Source organism: Vicugna pacos, chromosome 4 (genome assembly GCF_048564905.1).
Source record: "Vicugna pacos chromosome 4, VicPac4, whole genome shotgun sequence".
In the NCBI taxonomy this organism is placed as follows: Eukaryota; Metazoa; Chordata; class Mammalia; order Artiodactyla; family Camelidae; genus Vicugna; species Vicugna pacos.
In genome coordinates this window covers 47027570-47047185 of record NC_132990.1, presented here as the reverse complement: position 1 = coordinate 47047185, position 19616 = coordinate 47027570, and the positions used below count along the sequence as shown (strand labels likewise).

General features: G+C 39.2%; 1 long non-coding RNA gene and 1 pseudogene across 1 annotated transcript in view; one reads left to right on the top strand and one right to left on the bottom strand.

Moving 5' to 3' along the window:
* LOC102537806 (small ribosomal subunit protein eS6-like) overlaps positions 1–19616 on the top strand; it is a 142553-nt pseudogene that overhangs the window by 97662 nt on the left and 25275 nt on the right.
* Positions 3949–19616, bottom strand: part of LOC140696067 (uncharacterized) — a 527390-nt gene continuing 511722 nt past the window's right edge. The window contains exons 6-9 of the long non-coding RNA XR_012072059.1: positions 16735–16807; positions 15193–15265; positions 11726–11801; positions 3949–4400 (exon numbers count right to left, since the gene is read on the bottom strand). This is a non-coding gene — a long non-coding RNA (uncharacterized lncRNA). The remainder of the gene's footprint in view (positions 4401–11725; positions 11802–15192; positions 15266–16734; positions 16808–19616) is intronic.

Below are 19616 nucleotides of genomic sequence, written 5' to 3'. Positions count from 1 at the left end.
GGAGAGAGACTAGGTGAGAGACCACAACCTGTGGCAGCCTATGGAGAAGGGGATGAAGTGTGACTTGGATCAGTGTCAGGGAAGGGGAGGAGCGATGTTACAGAGGGATGCTCGAGTTGGAATCCATACACCTTGATGAACGATGGGGAAGAAAGGGAGGAGTTCTGTCATGACGTAGTGTGTCATATGGTTCAGCAGATTTATAATTACAGATCTCAGAGAAAAATTATGCAGTATGTCCTCCATTTGACCCATCATGTCAGGAAATACCCATTCTCCATGCCCCCTGGGAAGGTGTCAAAATCTATCTTCCAACTTTCATGAGCTTTGATAAGTAAATGTATTTGTATCTGTAACATTGTCTCCTTGTCCTCCAGTGATCCTCATGGAATGTCTTTCCTGAAGAGATGGTGGTGGGAAAAATTTGACACAGGACACAGCAGGGCTCCGTATGGTTATCACTCTGGTGCTTTTCATTCTGTCGTGTAGATCCAGCCAATATAATTATCCTTCAGTGGAAGGACTTCCTTTAACATTTCTTGCAGTGCAAGTTTGCTAGTGATGGATTCATTTATACCTCTGCAATAGAACTGAAGGGTCCAACCAGCTTTTAACTGTTGACTTTATGGATTCCTCTGTGGGGATGAATTTGTTCACTTTTTGTACATCTGCAAAAATCTTTATTTCATGTTTGTTTTTTGAAATATATTTTGTCTGGGTATAGAAGTTAGAGTTGACGATCTTTCCAGTACTTTAAAATTTTTGCTTCACTGACTTCTAGCTTCTGTTGTTTCCAAATGGGGCTCTGTAAACTGTAACATCCTCTTTGAGAGTCAAAATTAGCAGATTTTGCTTTAAGTGAATGGTATAGCCTTAGCTTGCTCAGCCCTGGAGATGTGAGGTCCGTTCCCTCTAATTCCTTCTTGTAACATTTCTATCATGTGGCTGGAGTAGGGGTGTTAGAAATCGCACCTCTAGACTTTATTGCTATGAGAGTTTTGAACCTATGATTTTTCTCTTCTCTTTGCTGGTGTATGGTTTTCCTTTGTAATCTAGAAATTATGGCAATTGTTTTTTACCAGAAGATAGTAAGAATAGCAAACAACGGTTTCTGGAGTCCCTCAAGTCCTTTACTACATACCCTGCTTAGAACTATAATAATGACTCCTTCCCTTCGTAACTTTATAGTTCGGTCAGCAAATGATTATTGTGTACCTACTGGGTGCCAGGTCCCAAATGTTCTTGTCTGTAGGAAGCTTACATCACCAAAACTCCTTTCGTGAAGTCTAAATTTAACCTTTGCCGGAATGTTCCTTTCTGGTAAAATATGTTATTCAGTCCTGGAAGAACAACTCTTTGAAATAGTGACTCTATTTGGAAAAATAAACACACACAGAAATCACACATACATGTGTGTGTGTATATGTATGCACACACACATATACACAAAGTAATGTATGTGTATACACGTATACATATATAATATACACGATGCATACATACACACATGCATGTGTGTGTATATCTGTGTGTGTATACATATACATGTGTATAGGTGTATACATATTTGTGCGTATATTATATATACAATTTTTTTAAGTGAATAGAAATTTTTGAAAAAATAGTTTTAATTTCTTGTTAAAAGTAACAGATATGGATGGTTAAGCCAATCGAATCTTCTACCATTTCTACCATTTAAGGTCTGAGACTGGTTATCCTGCTCAGTACTCTATTCTGAACACCTTTTGTGTGGCATCAAAGACTTCTTTAGTTTTATTCCAGCTTCATGTATTTTCTGATTCAATGTGACTGAGTTTTCTAAGAACTTTTCCTCCTTCCTTTTGAAGCTTTGAAAGATTTTGAAAAATGCTTTGGTCTATTCAGGAATAGTCATGCAGAACAATGAACTGTCTTTGTTTTATGGCTGAACAGCTTCCCTTCTTGGAGCACCTCAAGGGGAGCACATGTAACTGATGCCATCATCAACCCGTCTCATTTCTTTTCCTCCTCCTCTCTCTGCTAGTAAATGTCACAAGTTTGAGTATTTCCCAAATAACCTGGTGGTTTTATTTTCCTAAAAATGCTCATGGGTCTTTAAAAAGTGGGCAAAAGTGAGAAACAAGATATAGCAGCCAAATGTTACATACGTGGTCCTTATTGCATCCTGCTATGTTTTTCATTTCCCCAATTGATTCTTTAGCTTAGCTAGAATTTAGGTCTGTCAGCAAACAGTGAACTTCAAGAATTCCAAGTTCATGGGCAAGACATTCATCCTCAGTACAAAATAACAAAGATGTATTTATGTGATGCCTGAACCCTGAATTTATGTGGTAGCTGTAGTGGAGGGATAACTACAGCCTGGGGTTAGGTTTACACTGGTTGAGACCAAATAACTGAGCAAATTCTCAGTACAACTAATGCAAAATTCTTTTCACCTCTGTCTTAATTACCATTCTAACTAGGTTGTTACTATCAATTATTATAATACTTATCTCTTCTTTCCTCTTTGCTCTGTCATTGAGAACTGACCTTCAAGTTGTGTGGTTTTCTTTTCTGTACTTTGTTTATCTGACCTATTTGTTCACAATGAACTGATGCTTCCAACATAGTTCACTTTTAAGGGACGTGTCTCCTTTCCTTCTCCACCTCACTGCTCATTTGCTTAATAATTTCTATACTTTGTTTCCTGCTATCTGTTTTGGTTTCCCAAAGCCATTTTTTTCTTTTTATATTATTTTCTCCTGAAGCTATTTTTTCCCCTCTTTTCTTCCTGAACTTTCAGTCTTCCTTTCATCCCTTGTCTTATTTTCTTCACTTTCTGCCCTTATCTGCTAGTCTGAACCTCAGTTCAAAGGCCTCTTGCCTGGATATAGTGTTCCATTTATTTGTCCATATGTTGGTCTATAAAAATGTAGAAGAGGAAAGAAAAAATGCTGTTTCCACCATTAACAATATTTACTCTTCAAAAATCTCAAATAATCAAGAACTTAAAGACTCATGAGGGTCTCTGAATCAACAGGCCATAGACAAGAAAAATTTATACACGTGATAGGCTGTGTTTTTGTAAAAGATACATTATTCAGTTCTTGCTGGTGACACTAGTGAATTTGTTTCTTAACTCTGGCCAGGAGGTCCCCTTCCACTGTATAAATATTAGAAAATTAATTAGTTTATTTCAGCAGAGGCAGCTGGCAGTTCATCTTACAGCTGTCTTAGCACGACTTTTTTGCCCAATATGCTTTGTTGATGCAAGATCGAAGGCAGGCCACATAAGACATTATCTACAGATAATGATTACTGGAGGCCTGGCCATGCTTAAATAGTGGGGGATGGGAGTTTCATTCTTGTAGCTTCAAAAATCCCCCAAGTTCAAGAGAACGTAGAATACATAGAAAGCAAGGATGCTGTATCATAACCATGTGAATGAGTATATATCCTGGTTAGCAGCACTAAGTTTGATGGGGAACAGTATGTACTAAGAGTTGATAAAGAGTCTACTATGGCTACTCACTGTATCAAAGATTTGGGATACATGTGTGCATCAGTCAGGATGAGTTGAGTTATGCAAAAATAACAGATAACCTCAAAATCTTAGTAACATAAATGAACATAGGTTTATATAGCATTCATTCTGTGTGTCCATCATAGACCAGTGGAGGGCTTTGCTCATTGTATTTTGTAGTCCCTCAGGCTGGCCCTCTCGAGTCATCAGGTAGGCACCATCTTCAGTGTTGCCATTCACTGAAGGAAAAAGACCTTGTCATGTATCAAATCAGCAGCTAAATACTGTCCTGAAAGTGACTCTCATCACATCTATTGATGATTCATTGGTCAGATGGTCACATGGGCCCACTCTACACACAAGGTGTCAGGAAGTTCAATCCCACCATGTGCCCAGAGAGGCAAATATATGGTCATATGAGGTGAATAGCAGCAACAATTATCACAAGCTGTGACAAACATACATCTAGTTCTGCTCCCAGCAAGCTTATAGTCAGCAGTGTGTGGAAGGGTGAGAGGAAGAGGAGGGAAAGTGGTGGGAAATAGATTCAGACACATGTACAAACAATACAGAACAGGATGATAAGGCAAATAGCCTGTGTACTGGGAGTGCGTAGATGGAGATCTGGGCCGGGGCTGCAGGTCATGAAAGGCTTGCTAGATAAATCTGAGACTTGAGGTGGAACATGAGTCAGGCTGGCGGCAAAGCACGTTCTGTTCTGTCCTTTAATGTTTTAAACACTTTAAAATGTAGGAAAAATAATTCTTTTAAAGGCAGTGAAATCAAGGTCCGCAGGGCTGATGTAGAATGAGTCAAAAGTAGAATCGAAGACCAGCTCACTCCAAAGCCCCTCCTTTTAAACACAGCTAGATCTGAAGGAGGTGCCTTTCCTGGTAAGCTATTCGAAAGAGAAAGCAATAGCAGTTATGTTTAACTTTAAAGAACCCAGGTTAAAAATACCTCAAAAGAACACCTGTGATCTCAATCTAGGTTAATTTTCCATTGCACAAATTATAACACAATTTCAAAATACTATTGCTACATGAGGCATTACATCTGTCTTGTGGGGGAAAATCCAGTGGTGCTAATTAAATAGTGTATTTCTCCAGAAGCAATAATTGAGGCTTGGAATGGAACAAAACAGTTCTGGGATTCTGCTGTTCGCAAACCTAAGTGAATGAGTACAACAATGGTCTATTTATGTCATGCTGAAACCGTATGCTGCATGGCACCTTGCAATGCAGGAAATAGACTGAATACAAATACATGAACCTAACTGTTTATTTCTTCAGTTGACTGTGGGTTACTAGTGTTTAGAAAAGCATAGTGTCACTGAAAAAATATACACAGAAAGGTTGATTCAAGTCCCCACATGCAGGAGTTTATGAACAGAGAGAGCTTCGTACATCAATAAATGCATCCATCCCCTGAACAGCAATGAAGAAGGCCGGGTGGTGCGAGCAGGCTATAAAATCAAGGCAACACACAATTAAAGGTAAAAAGTGCTATATATCCTCCAACGCCTAAGAGGGCAGCCGTGTAACAACTTCCTAGAGGAAGTAGTAGATGGCGCTTGAAGGAATGCATCATCTGAGGCAGTTGCTGGGGAAAGGAAGAGAAAACAATTTCTCTTCATTTTAGCAATGAAGAAATGTGTATAAATCTTTTGTTTTCTAAGCTTTCTGGCAGGATTAAAAGCCATTTTATTGCTTTTACTTGGTTACCTACATTTTCACAGATCCGTTTTATCTTTTCATTTCTCTTGGCAAATCTTCAGAGCCAGACAGCCCAGAAGTGGGGCATCTGTTCAGTGCTTTGAGGCCTGAAGAGGATGCCTACGATACCATTTCAGATATTATAACTGGCAGCCCCAACTGACGACCCCAAATTCCCCTGAGTCTCTGCAGAGGCAACCACCTATTGATTTCCTAATTTCTCATCACCAGAAGGCATGGATTTCCTTTTTCACTAATTATATACTTAATTTGAAATCAGAAAAGGGCAATGGGTAATGCATGTAGTGTGCGGGTTAACCTTCTTCAGTTAACCTTCTCAAGTCCCTCTTCATGTTGAATATGAGGAGAGAAAATTAAAGAGTACACAGAGGGAGGCAATTTACATCTCTAAGACCGACTAAGAAAGGGCTCAGATGAGCTTCAGGAAGGAGCGCAGAGGCCCTCTTTCCTCCTTCCAGTTTTGGGATTTGACACGGTTGGGAAGTTTATGATACCAGGACTGCTGGCTGTGATCTCTGCCCAGAGTCTCAGGAATTGATCTCTCATGGAATCATGGAATGGTAGCATTAGGAATGTGACTCCCTGGATCCAGAAATTGATTTTACAGTTGAATATTGTGCCTTGAACCAGGGGAACACTTTCAGAGTGTGAAGAATATTGTAATTTGAATAGGGGAAAAACAGTGTTATTTCTCTTAAAAGAAGAGGGGAAGAGGGACAAGGTCAGACCTGTTAAAATCAAGGAGGTGGCTGTGCCCAGGCCTGTACTCACACATTTTCTTTTTGAGTTTTGTGACAGATTGAGAGGGAGTTTTATTCTTCTGGGTGATTTGAATATTTCCTATTTAAATGGAAAGGAAATGGGTCAGGGGTCATGTTTTCTAAGTTTTATAGTTTCAGGAACATTGTTTGAATATATTTAAGATCGTGGTAACAGTCATTTTCGTGACTGTCATCTTACTACCTTTTCTTACCATACTTTAAGGCTCGTTTTGTAATCAGGTCACACTTTTGCATATGCAAAGGTGAAATGAGTGAATTTTTAAAATATACTTTAGCTCCAAGAATTATCCGTCCTATTTTCCTTTCAATTTGGCATTTGTGGTTTGGGAACAGAGTCGGACTATTAAAAATCTTGCCAGGTATTTTAGCTTTGAAATTTGAACAAAATTGGAGAGCAATGCTCAATTGAACATCGTAAGTCATAGGTTCGAGGACTTTTGAGACTTTCCCATTCATTCCTCTTACTTACTGCCGCTACTTCTTTTTATAGCTAATCAGATTTATCTGCTTACTCCTTAACACCTTTTTAAGCTGGCCACCTGCCAGGGTGTGTGTCATCTGGGGACACATTAGCCATCGGTTCTTTCCTTTACTGGGATCTGCTGTCACTGGTCACAGATGAGACACAGGAGAGTTTAACGTCAATGCTGGGTCTGTGCCCACGTGTAAGATTATTCTGCCTCATTAGAGAATATGATTTTTGTTTTGTAATTTTTCTGTGGCTGTCTTTATTTTTCTGAAGGCTATCTTTAAAAAAACCTCTACCCAATTCTGATTTAATAGGTATTTAGAAATTGATGCCTCTCAGTGTATTAATTTTCTATGGCTACTGAAACAAATAACCACAAACTTAGGGGTTTAAACAACACAGATTGATCACTCATTTTTACAGTTCTGAAGGTCAGAAGTATGGTGAGTTTCGCTGGACTAAAAATTAAGGTGTCTACCAGGCTGCATTCCTTTCCGTAGGCTCTAAGTTACGTTCATATCCTTGCCTTTTCCAGCTTCTAGAAGCTGCCATATCCTTTGACGTGTGACTCTTTCCTCCATCCTCAAAGCCAGCAATGGCAGGGTGAAGTCTTCTCACGTCCTATCACAACACTGGCTGTTCTTCTGCCTCCGTCTTCCACTTTTAAGAACCTTGTGATTACATTTAGGCCACACAAGTAATCCAGGATTATCTCCCTATTTTAAGATCAGCTTATTAAGAACCTTAATTCCATCTGTGACTCCCAATTCCTTTTGTCACAGAAGACAACACATCCCAGTTTCCCATGATTAGGATGTGGATAGTTGGGAACATTTTCCTACCTACCACCCTGAATTGGATTTTTTTTCAGATTAAAAATTATTAAAACACAGACACTAAAAGGTTTAAAAATGATAAACATACCAGTGAATTTTCAAAATTCATTCATAATGTGGTCCTTTGTGACTGGCTTATTTCATTTAGCATAACGTTTTAAAAGTTCATCCATGTTGTAGAATGTATCAACACTTCTTTTCTTTTATTGCTGAATAATATTCCATTGTATAGATCTACCACATTTAAAAATATTCATGTGAACGAACATTTGGGTTATTTTCATATTTTTTTGATTTTATGAATAGTGCTGCTACAAATAAGACTTCTGTACGAGTTTTTGTGTGGACATATGTTTTCATTTTCCTTGGGTATATTCCTAGGAGTGGAATTGCTGGATTGATCCCAGGGTAACCCTATGTTTAAACGTTTGAGGAACCACCAAACTGTTTTCCAGAGTAGGGGCACCATTTTACATTCCCACCTACAGTGTGGAAGAATTCTGATTTCTCTATGTCCTGTGATTGTCTATCTTTTCAATTACAGCCATCTTCACGGGTGTGAAATGGTATCTTATTGTGGTATTGACTTTCATTTCCCCAGTGGCTTATAACATTGCATCTTTTCATGTGTTTATTGGCTATTTGTATCTTCTTTGGAAAACTGTTTATTCAGATCCTTTGCCCACTTTTAATTTCAGTTGTCTTCTTATCACTGAGTTGTAAGTGCTTGTTATGCATTCCAGCTATCTCATCAAATATATGATTTTAAAAACTTTTCTTTCATTTTGCGGCTATCTTTTCATTTTCTTGATGGCCATTGAAGCACAAACATTTTTTAAATTTTGATGATGTCCAATTTATGTTTTCCTTCTGCTGTTGTGCTTTTGATATTGTGTTAAAAAAAAACCACTGCCTAATCTAAGGTCATGAATATTTATGCCTCTATGTCTTTGATCTATGTTGATGTAAGTTTTGTATATGGTATGACGTAGGAGTCCAAATTTATTGTTTTGCATGTGGATATCTAGTTGTCGTAGCACCATTTGTTGAAAAAATGATTCCCATTTCACCTGTTTTTAATGAAATCAGCTACTAAGTAGATTTTTTTTTTTTACTGGTTTCTTTCACTCAGATTTGTATTATGTGATTCATCCATACCTTTCCATGTAGTTTCTTTATTCTCATTGCCTTCTACTTTTCTGGTATATAAATATATCATAACTTACTCATCCATTCTACCTTTGTTGGGCATTTGGGTAATGTCAGTTTGTGGCTATTATAAGTAGTGCTTCTATGAAAATTCTAACACATGTCTTTTGGTGAAAAGAAAACCTTGGCGATTCAACTAGAAATTTTTCAACTTATTCATTAATCTAGAAGAGGTGCCTTACAGCATCCAACTGCAGAGCTTTCTTGGGCAATGTCCAGGTTTGGTATAATAGCAAAAAATGGTAATAAAGGTGGTGCTGGAGACATGCATTGTTAGGATTTTTTTTTTCCAACAAAACTCTGAGTCCCTGTGTATTCAAGGTTTTGTACCAGGCACTGAGAGGAAGTCAGTGTAGGAAAAAGAAATGTTAAAATGTAAATAGGAAATTGCAGGTATTGAATGGCTTGCTGAGTTCTTTGGTGTTCAGTGTACAATTGGTGTGCAAAGTATGATATTCTTGCCCAGAACCCTGGGAGTGACTGAAAGTTCTCAGAAGTGGTATATTATCCAAACTGAGATCCAAATGATGGATAGGAGTCCCCAGATGTGGGGAGGGGGGGTTGGAAGAATAATGCTACAGTCAGAAAGTAATGCCCACTGTCTGTACTAGGTAGACACATTCCATTTCAAGGATGAGGCGAGTCCATGGTTTACCTAGAACTGGATTAAGTGAAAGAAGTCTAGTGTTTTCTTAGCTGGCTGGATTCCTCAGATTCAGAGTTACTTGGAATCCTAGAAAGGCATTCTTGGCTTCTTTAAAAGTTTGCCTTTTGGTTCCTCAATTCCTGTTTACTCAGGGAACAGAGGAATGACGAGGAAGTGAAGAGGTAGAGATGAAAAAATGGAGACAGCAGAAAAAAGAGACATTAAAACATTTTGACCACTGTATTTCAGTAAGTTTGGTTTATTTTGTACTCACATGTATTGTATTCATATAACTTAATTTGTGAATTCAATAACCTTACTCTGATAAGGGACCCAAAGTCATCAGCAGACTGCTGAATAGGTCCATAGCACAGAAAGGTTAAAACCCCTTAGCTTAGAATATAAATGTAAAAACTACTTATGCTAATAGAGTCAAATGCATTATTTCTCTTTAATTTTTATGGGTAGCTTACTTTAATTATCATTATGAATTGATCTAAAAGATCATTAAGTAGGACTGATGCCAGTGACTTTCTACAGTGGAAGCACGTGGCCTGGAGGAGCAGCCCAGTGAGGGAGCACATGAATGGCTGGGGTTTACTTCCAGGTAACTAAGTCTTCCAGCACTCCATTTTGCTGGTCTCCAGTCCTTTGGTAATAACTTTTTCATGCACTCAGGTTCCTCTGAGTCATAGTTTAATTTTCTTTTCTTCAAGTGAAACTAAACTCTGAATAGGAGATAAAGGTCACTATGCAATCTTACAAGGAAAAAGTCTATCTTGAATTCTCCGAAAACTAACCTCTAAGCCTCTAATCAGTACAAATCCAGTTTTAGCAAGCAAAGACCTGGACAGGACAAAGTAGAAGTGGGCAGATACATATCTGCTGGTTGTATTTTTCCAAGAGGATCACCTCCTTCTCCTTTAAGAAGGTGTCAAATTGGAGCCTTCCATCAGGATTACCATGGAGTCTCTGATACAGGAAGTTTGTCTTGCTGTATTATATTAGGATATCAAATTAGCTTCTTCCTGTTACTTTGAAGCAAAGTATATAGATTCTGATTATTTGAGCATAATTAGATTTCTTATTTAGCATACTCTGCTGTGAGTTACTGGGGGTACTGCTGAAAACTGAACCGAACAAAACCTGCACTCAGATCAGTGGGACTCAGCAAGAGTCAAGCTGCCTCAGTGCTGCATTTTGGACCACTCTACCCCAGAGCAGGGGGTCCCTTTTGTAATTTGGCTTTAATAAAAGAAATGGTTGTGCTGTTGTCGGCGTGGTGAATAAGAGCTTAATTATTAAGATGGTAGACTTACTTTGAACGTCTTAGATTTTTGAGAATAGCATCTATTTATCTAGACTAGGGATTGGCAAACCACAGCCTATGGGCCAAATCTGGCCCACCATCTGTTTTTATAGATAAAGTTGTATTGGAACACAACCTCCCCATCTGTTTACATGGTGTCGGTGGGGGGTCTTTGCACTATGACAGCAGAGTTGAGTAGCTGAGATGAATCATATGGATCACAAAGTGTAAAATATTTACTGTGATCTTTTAACACAAAAGCTTTACTGACCTCAGCTCTAGACTACAAAATGTCTCCTGTATCAGTTTGTGAGAAAAGAATGTTTAATGACTTAACGAAAATCATTAGCATTCAGTGGTTCCAAATTTGGTCTAATTCGCTCAAGAATTCTGCGGCTGTTTAATGTTTCCAATTGCTCCCCTATAAGTCATAAGGGGCTATGTATAAGGTATCTGAGATTACAGGGTGATTGTGTGTGCCTTTGTATAGAAGAAGCACAAATCAACCAAAAATATGGTACACCCAGAAGCCAGAATCAGACTGACAGACACCTGTGGATATCCTGGGAAGGCTAGTAATTTGTTACCTTTTCAAATTAATATTCTTTAACTACTTTTGCATACAGTATGTATTATATATACATAATATGTTATATATACAGTGTGGACTACATGTGCTATGTAGTAGAAATGGGGAACAGGAGGATCCTGTTAAGAATTATGATAGAGATACTTAACAAACTTTGCTTAGAATATGACTGAATAACTGTTGGTAAAAAAGTATTATTATTTATGTTTTTGTCTTTGTGCCATTGTACAAGTAAAAAATTAACATGTCATGAAAAGTACCCCTTGGCATTTCTTAATGAATAAAATGGGATATGTAAAGCATATTGAGGAAGATGAAGTAAATCATAGCCTGTTTTTAGGGTGGGGATTTTTAGAGAGCCAGCAGGTTAAAAAACAAGAAAAAGTATCCTGTGAACGTCAGAACTGAGGATTTGGGGATCTCAAGGGACCACTAATGATGAGGTCCGAAGCCAAGTTTGACTGAGAGAGCAAATCTAAGTTGGCAGAAAGGACACGTGAACTGTAAAGCTGCAAAGAGGGCTGATTTGGCACATAAATATTACTGTGATGTGATGTACTGCCTAAGTTCTCTTTAGGGTTTGGTTTATCTTCTTGGCTTAAGAAATGATAACAGGCTTTCATAGAGCTCTGATTTCTGCAGCTTACCTGAGATTTCAGTGAGATATAGTGTTGGAGTAGCGGTTGGTGAGAGTTGGCTCAGGAGAACGACTCGGTTGGAGACCTAAAGACAATACAAAGGATACTGGCATAATGTTTATGCTTAGTTAACAGTATATCACTACCTGCTGCACACATATGACTGACATCTATTGGTGCCCGCTACTGGCAGATCGTGTGCAGGTAGAGAAACATTGTGTGCAGAAGCACAGAAATGGAAGGAAAAATCTGCTTCCTGTTATTGTTGCAACAGTAATGGGAGAGAAGGCTTATGATTACAGACTGCATGATTGATGCTATTTTAGTTGCAGGAGAGCATTATGCTAACGTTACTCGGAGTAGGGGTATCTAAGGGAGATTCAGGAGTTTGGTGTGGAAGGTGATCAGAAGAGTCTTTCCAAAGATACTCCTGTTTACATTCAAGATTCATTTCATAGTAAGTCAAGGGGATTCAGGGGGACGGAGGCATCCTTAGTGTGTATGCATTTCAAACATGTAAGGGAGTTAATGCCTTAGAGGCAACTGTTAGCCAAAAGAAGGTGGGAATTGATGGATGGATAAATGCTGGTAACTCTCATCCTTTGAATAGAGAAGTCTGGGAGCCTTTCTGTAGGCTTCTTAGTAGGTACCAGTGAATTGAGTCTCTTGCTCACAGCAGTAACCATGATAATATACCCCTATTCTGGCTTTTCTTCCTTCTTTCTCTCACACATTTTGCTCACTCATTCCTAATCCCTTCCAAGAATAACAAACAGCCGTCTGAAGGCATTAAGACCACAGGTAGTGCTATGTGTTGCCCAAACTGCCAGGAAATCCCTATGGCTGGAGAGTGGTGCCTGTGGGCAAGAGGACAAGAGGTCAGCTGTGGAAGCAGGCAAGAGCTGGTTCAGAGAAGGTCTCAGGTGCCACACTAAAGGATCGGAGCTTTGTTCTGAAGGCAGTAGGGGAACCATGGAATTTTTAGTGGTAGAACAACATGATCACATTCCTATTTAAGCACATTTGCCCTAATTAAATGCTATATATAACATGCCCTACACAGCCTTGTCCACCTGTTGCAAGGTTTGCTAGCAAAAGGCTCCATGGGTCTCAGGGCAACTCTTCCAACACACCTGGATTGTACCCAAAGCAGACTCATCATTATGTATACAAAATGCATTTGGAAAATGCAATTTAAAACATTTTAATAAGTTTACAATAGTAAAGGAAGTATATACTCTTAATAGCAAATTTAGGAAATAAAGCAAAGCAATAAAATTAAAATTAGCTATGATCCTATTGCTAGCAGGTATATTGTTACAATGTTGATATAGTGTTAATGTTTTAATTTATGTGTGTATATTTTGTGTTACATACTATACTGCACATTCAAATTTGTATCTTTTTTCACATAATTTTATACATGAACACTTCCCAATGACACTTAATATTTTTGAAGTCATGAATTATGATGAGCATGTAACAGTCCATTACATGGAAATGCCATACTCTATCTAGTTAATCACCAATTGTTGGACATTCAGTTAATTTTCAATTATATGCTATTATAAATAATAGGACTTTTTTTCCTTATGCCTTAAATCTTTGTCTGAATTTATAACTATTTCTTTAGGAAATTCTTCCTGGAAGGCTCAAAGGAGTAGTTTTGAATACTTTCCTGGGTAAGGCAAGACCCAAATAAACAGATTAGTTAGGCAGCTTTGCAGTCTAAAAATACAAACTTAGGAAATTTTAGAAAATTCTTGGTATGTATCCTTAATACACATTAATCCAATAGAAAAGTTTACCAGTTTAGACTTCCCATAATATCCGTTGTATAGTATGCAACTACTTTGCTACCCTTCTTAAATAGTGTGAATATTGTTATGCCATAAAAACTTCATTATTTAAAAAGTGAAAATTTGTTTCATTACGATTTATATTGCATTTTCAATTTGCAAATAAGGCTTAGGAAAATAATTTTCACTTTATCATGGTTTACCTCTAAGGTATCTGAGTCTCTAACCAATAATGGTGATTAAAAATCCATCATGGTTAAGACAAAACCAAAAATTTCATAGGTTCTAGATGGCCCACTCTCCCATCTGTATTTATCAGGGTAACCTAGACACTTAGAACAAGACAAGCCAAAGCAAACCAAAGCCCTAAAATGCAGAGACTTGACCCAGTAAAAGCTTCTTTTTCATTCATGTTATAGTTCAGTGTGGGCTGGGTTGGTGGCAGAGGGGTTGCTCTGCTCCACACTGTCTCTCAGCAGACACCTTGCAGGCCCCAACCCACATACTTGGGACCTCCCCTCGAATGGCCAACTATGATACGTAGGGACTGTCCTTGCTCCAGCATGCATCATGCTCCACGTCCTCTCCCTGGGTATCTTTGAATTGCCTGGTCCTTGAGGTGGGTGTGTGTGTGTGTGAGTGTTGGAGGGGCTCACTCAACCCTAGTACTTGTGCAGTTTAGAACAGCAGGGGGGTTAATGCCCTGGAGGGCAGCTCTTGGTCTACGGGAGGACAGCATCTATGAGCTGATGCACAGATGCTCTCCACTCCCAACCTTTGGGCAAAAAATTCCAGGTGGCATTTTGCAGGCCTCTCAAGAAATCTCGCTAAGAAACTTAGCCCCTTTTCCCACTCCAGTGACCTGAACACCTCACCTCTTTAATAGCCTCCTTCACCCACTGTCTCACTATCTCTGCTTTCTCATCGTGCTTTCTGGCATCACTGTCCCCATAAACTATTAGTACTTAAGTCCCTTTCTGAGGCTGTGCTTGGAGGGAAACACAAGCTAAGATGTTCAAGGGTATCCCTAGGGTCTCTCCATCTTATGGCTCTTCCATCCTTGGAATCTTCCAAGAGAAAGTGCAAGAAAGTGGAGGCCCGTATAGGAGGTGTCCATGGGTCAGACCTGGAAGGGCCAATTATCACTGCTGCCCACAGTCTATTGGCCAGAAGTCAGTCACATGGGAGGCTGAGAACTACTGCCTGTCTGTCCTCCCACAAGGAAAAGACAATACCCATCCAGGAACACATGACATTCTCTGCCACACTACCTTAGTTAAGTTTCAAAACTCTTATTTCAGTATCCTAAGAAGAGAAACAGAACTTGTCCCTTTGTCAGTGATGTCAGGAGTGTTAGAAATTAGCTACGATTTTCTGTTTATTCTGGAAATGTGTAACTTATCTACTTCTTTCTCTTGTAATTATGGCTCCCAGAGGCTTTCAAAGGAGTTTGACTTTACCAAATGACTTGTCCCTTGTGATGGCAGTTTTTCTTATTGTCTTTAAGCACTCATCTAGTTAGAGAAGTGATGGTCTTGATCGCAGTACCCTAGTACAGGTATAAATTCATTTGCACTGAGTATAAATTTATTCAATTAATATTTTGAGTATCTATAAGGGACTTTGTGCCAAGCCATCTGTGAGGGATAAGCAAAATTTAGTGGCTCAAGCCCTTACCCGGTTCTTCAGCTTATTAACTGTATGGACATGTACAAGTCAGTTAACTTCTCCAGGACTCAAATTCCATCTTCTGTACAAATGAGAAAAGTAATATTAATCTTGCATTTTAATTTTTAGTTCTTCACTTACATAAAAGCATCCAGATATATAGCATGCACTCAAAAATGTAAATGTCCCTTTTGGAAGGCCTTGCCATTGTCACTAATTTATAGGAGAGAGAAAAAAAAATCAAAGTTGTTGTTAACTAGCCAACTTTCCTTTCTAATGAAGTCCTATGTTACTGAACTGGGTGCTCAAACTGAGAGAAGAACTAAATCGATAAAGGGCATTTGAGGAGATTGTAGAGAAAAAGGGAGAAGTAGTTATAAACCGGGTGATAAAGGGGAGGGAACTCTTGGGAAACAAAGATGTCTAATAAAATTGTTCTGTTAGCTTATGGCCAAGTCTGATATGTGATGTTAATTCTCCCTTACCATAAAAGTTAGTAAAATTAGCAGCAATTTGCCAAAGCTTTTGGAGTTGGATTTGTTTGTTCTGGGACATTGCACATGACTGAGTCCACTCCCAGAGGGGGCCTGAGTGGTCTAAACAAAGGCTACTCAGATGGGCTGGCACCTGTGAGACGCCCTCCACGTCTCGGAAGAACTTTCTTCACTTTGAGTTTAGAAAGTCTAAGTCACACAGACTTATTTACTGAAACTCAGATGAAAGGTGAGATGTGGAGTGATAAAACGGAAGGGGATTCATTACTTCCTTTGGTCCAAAGGCCATTAAGCCTGCAAATCCATAAGAAGCTTACAGGAAAACTAATGTTATTTTCTAGAAGCCAGTACTGCATAATAGGCTGTATAACAGCAAGGGGTTTGGAGGTAATGAGACCTGGATTTGAACCCTTGTTCCAGCACTTATCATCTGGGTGACATTGGACAGGCTCAGTGACCTCTGTAGCCTCAAGTTCTTCATCTATAAAACTGGATAGTGATACCGACCTTCTAAGGTTTGGGGGAGAGTTAAATAAGTAAATATATATGCTATGCACTTGTCACAGATTTTAGCATATAATAAGTAGCAGCTTATTATTAATAATAGAGGTAAAATGCTGTCGTATCAGGCTCTGTCTTGTTACATTAAGATGATGCTGGATGCTGGATAAATTCTACTCCTTCTCCCCAGGGATAACTGTAGCTATCTGTTGGCATCTGTATTCATTCTAATGTGCAACTGTATAATAAGGCCACTCTGCAGATTAATTCTTTTTGTGTAAAAATGATTCTTGGAGGTATCAGTCTAAAAAGCATACTAGTTAACTATAAAAATGAACAATCTGGTGCATTCAGACCCATCTTGTGTGCACACTTGTCATTGCCTAGGTACTGAGGAGGTGTAGAATGTGAGCATTAAACACACAGTGCTTTCATAAATAGACTGTATTCATTATCTGGTCATCAGGGCGATACAGTTCAATGGATTGCAGCACAGAAAAATGCCAGAGTGTTTTACATAATGTCAATATGCGCTTGGTAATTATCTTTCATTTACCTAGTGTCCTGTGTTTTCAGCATGGATTGCACTTACTTAAAGTAGGCAGGTAACATTCTTCCTCCTGGAGGGCCTTGGGGAAAATAAAGACAAGATGATGTAGAAACTAGGACTGTTTCTTAGCTCGTCATGTTTCATAGTTGAGACAACTTAGCAACTGAGGTAGAGAGGTGATATCTGATGATCTTTGTTCCAATAAGAACTTCTTGTCATCACAAAAGATGTCTTATTCTTACTCATTTCCTCTCATTAGACAGATTTCTTTGGGCCAATGTTTCATAGCCCTTTGTGCTCCAGGTTCTAAACCAAGGTGGGGAATTGGCATCAGCAAAAGTAGGTGGGAGGGAGCATACTTTTAAGATAAAGACTCACATATTTTCCATAGTAGTCTTATATATATGTCACTTGACCCCTACCACACTTAAGAGTAATAAAGGGCAAGAATTATCATTATCTCTATTCTACAGATGAAGAAACTTCATTGCAGAGAGTTAAGTGACCTGTCTAGGTCAACTTAGCTAGTTAGTAGCAGATGCCAGTCTAAAACAAAGGACTTCCAATCTTAAGATCAATATCCTTTTGGCTCTATTACAAAATCCCTGTGCTAGCAATGTTGGTTTTGTTGAGTGATGACAGTGGAAATTACAGTGCCAGCTGATGGGTCTGCTCGTAGACAAAGCTACAGTTATTCCATAGGGCAGATGTGGAAAAGGCATCCCTTCCCATGAGTGGATTGAGCCCTGCTCTAGCCAAGGTAAGTGGTCTTTGGCAAGGGGAGCGTGAGTTGAATTTTAGCTCTCACTTACCCACTTAGCCAGACATGCTGTTGAGACCCTAATGGTACTACTGCTGGTGAATGAGAGGAAGGAAGGTTGTGGTAACTGGCCTCCAAAGATAGTTGTCAACCCTCCAGTTTCTATATGTTCGTGATGTACTTCCATCATGAATTGGAATATATTTCTCTTTCCTTTAAATAAGGGTTGGTCATCTGACTGCCTTGAGAAATAGAAATCTGTCAAACTGATAGTCTAATATTTCTAAGCTCAAGCCTTAAAAGAACTGTCAGATTCTTCCTTTCTCTTGAGATGATCCTTCTTGGAATCAAGTCAGCATGCTATAATGAAGCCCAAACCACCACCAGAGAGGCCCACCCAATGGAGAACCATGGCCTCGAGCCACAGCCCTAACTGAGCTCCAGCCAGGAGCCAGTATCAACTGCCAACCATACGAGTTAGGCCGTCTGGATTTTCCAACATCCTAGTACCCCTACCAATGCCAAATGAAATAGAAGACCCGTGTAGGCAACTCCCAGAATAATGAGAGAGAATATTACTTAAGATGTTAAGTTTTGGATTGATTCGTTATAGAACAGTAGATAACTAAAGAGGAATTCACAAAGGTTAGTGAGAACTGAGGCATGTGTGACCAGATTTAATACTTCCAGAGTTAGTCAGTGCCCATGCTTTCCGAGTTCTCAGAACACTGCTGTACAGTTCTCTACAAGCATGCTCCCCCATTTAATTTCCCACTTGAAACCACTGACTGAAATAGGGCAGGAATGGGAGAGGACACGGAATGGGCAACCACAGCATTTGCAGTCCTGGTTCAGAGTCTTGCCATCCATCATTTCCCCAGGCTTCTGCTTTCCCTTGTAATAGAGGGAGGAGGGGTGCTATTTCTAGTCTCACAACTGAATCAGCTACAGTAATAAGGTGATGGCAGGTGTGGTGGGCTGAATGGTGAAAAAGATATGTCCATGTCCTAACCCTCAGAACTTGTAAATGTTACCTTGTGTGAAACAAAGGGTCTTTTCAAATTAAGTTAAGGATCTTGAGAGCAGGACATCATCATAGATTATATGGTTGGGCTCCAAATCCAGTGACAAGTGACCACGGAGATAGAAATTGGAGTGATGTGGTCACAAGTTAAGAAATGCCTGGAGCTACCAGAAGCTGGAAAAGGCAAGGAATGTATTCTTTGCAAGATACGCTGGAGGGACCATGACTGTTAGATTTTGAACTTCTAGCCTCCAGAACTGTCAGAGAGTAAACTTCTGTTGTTTTAAGCTATCTAGTTAGTGGCAGTTTGTTAAGCAGCCTCAGAAAATGAATACAGATTTTGGCACTAGGACTGGGTAGCTGCTATAATAAACACCTAAAAAACGCAGAAGTGGCTTTGGAATTGGTACTGTATAGAGGCTGGAAAAATTTTGAGTTTCATGATAAGAAGAAAAGCCTAGATTGCCATGAATAGACTGTTGGTGGAAGTTTGGATGTTAAAGATTCCATCAGTGAGGGCTCAGAGGGAAAATTGGAAACTAGAGGAAAGGCAATCCTTGTTATATGGTAATGAAACATGGTTGGACTGTAGTCTACAGTTGTGTAGAACACAGAACGTTTAAGCAATGAACCTGAATACTTTACGGGGGAGGTTTCCAAATGAAGTATTGATGGTGTGGCTTGGTTTCTTCTTGCTGCTTACAGAGGAGTATAAGAGGAAAAGAGAGAAACAGAAGTAGAAACTGTTAAGCAAAAATAAACCAGCACTTGACTGTTTGGGAAACTCTCAGCATATCCCCATTGCAAAAGATGCTACACTTAAGAGAATCACTGTTAGGAAAATGTGCTCTGGAGGGAAGGCCAAGGATGTGGCTGGATGTCTTTTGCTGAAAAGATTAGGCACATGTGATTCAAAGACCCAGTCAACCATCTCATCAAAAGCCAGTAGTAGAGATGAGGTTATCCAGGAAAGATCTGTGGAGAAGCCTCTTGTCTAATGAAGTGGATCCTTGTGATATACAGGAAACTCACAAGGTTTTTGAGAATATTGTATCAGCAGATATCCTGCCAGCTTGAACTGAAGGTGATAAATATAGGAAGAAG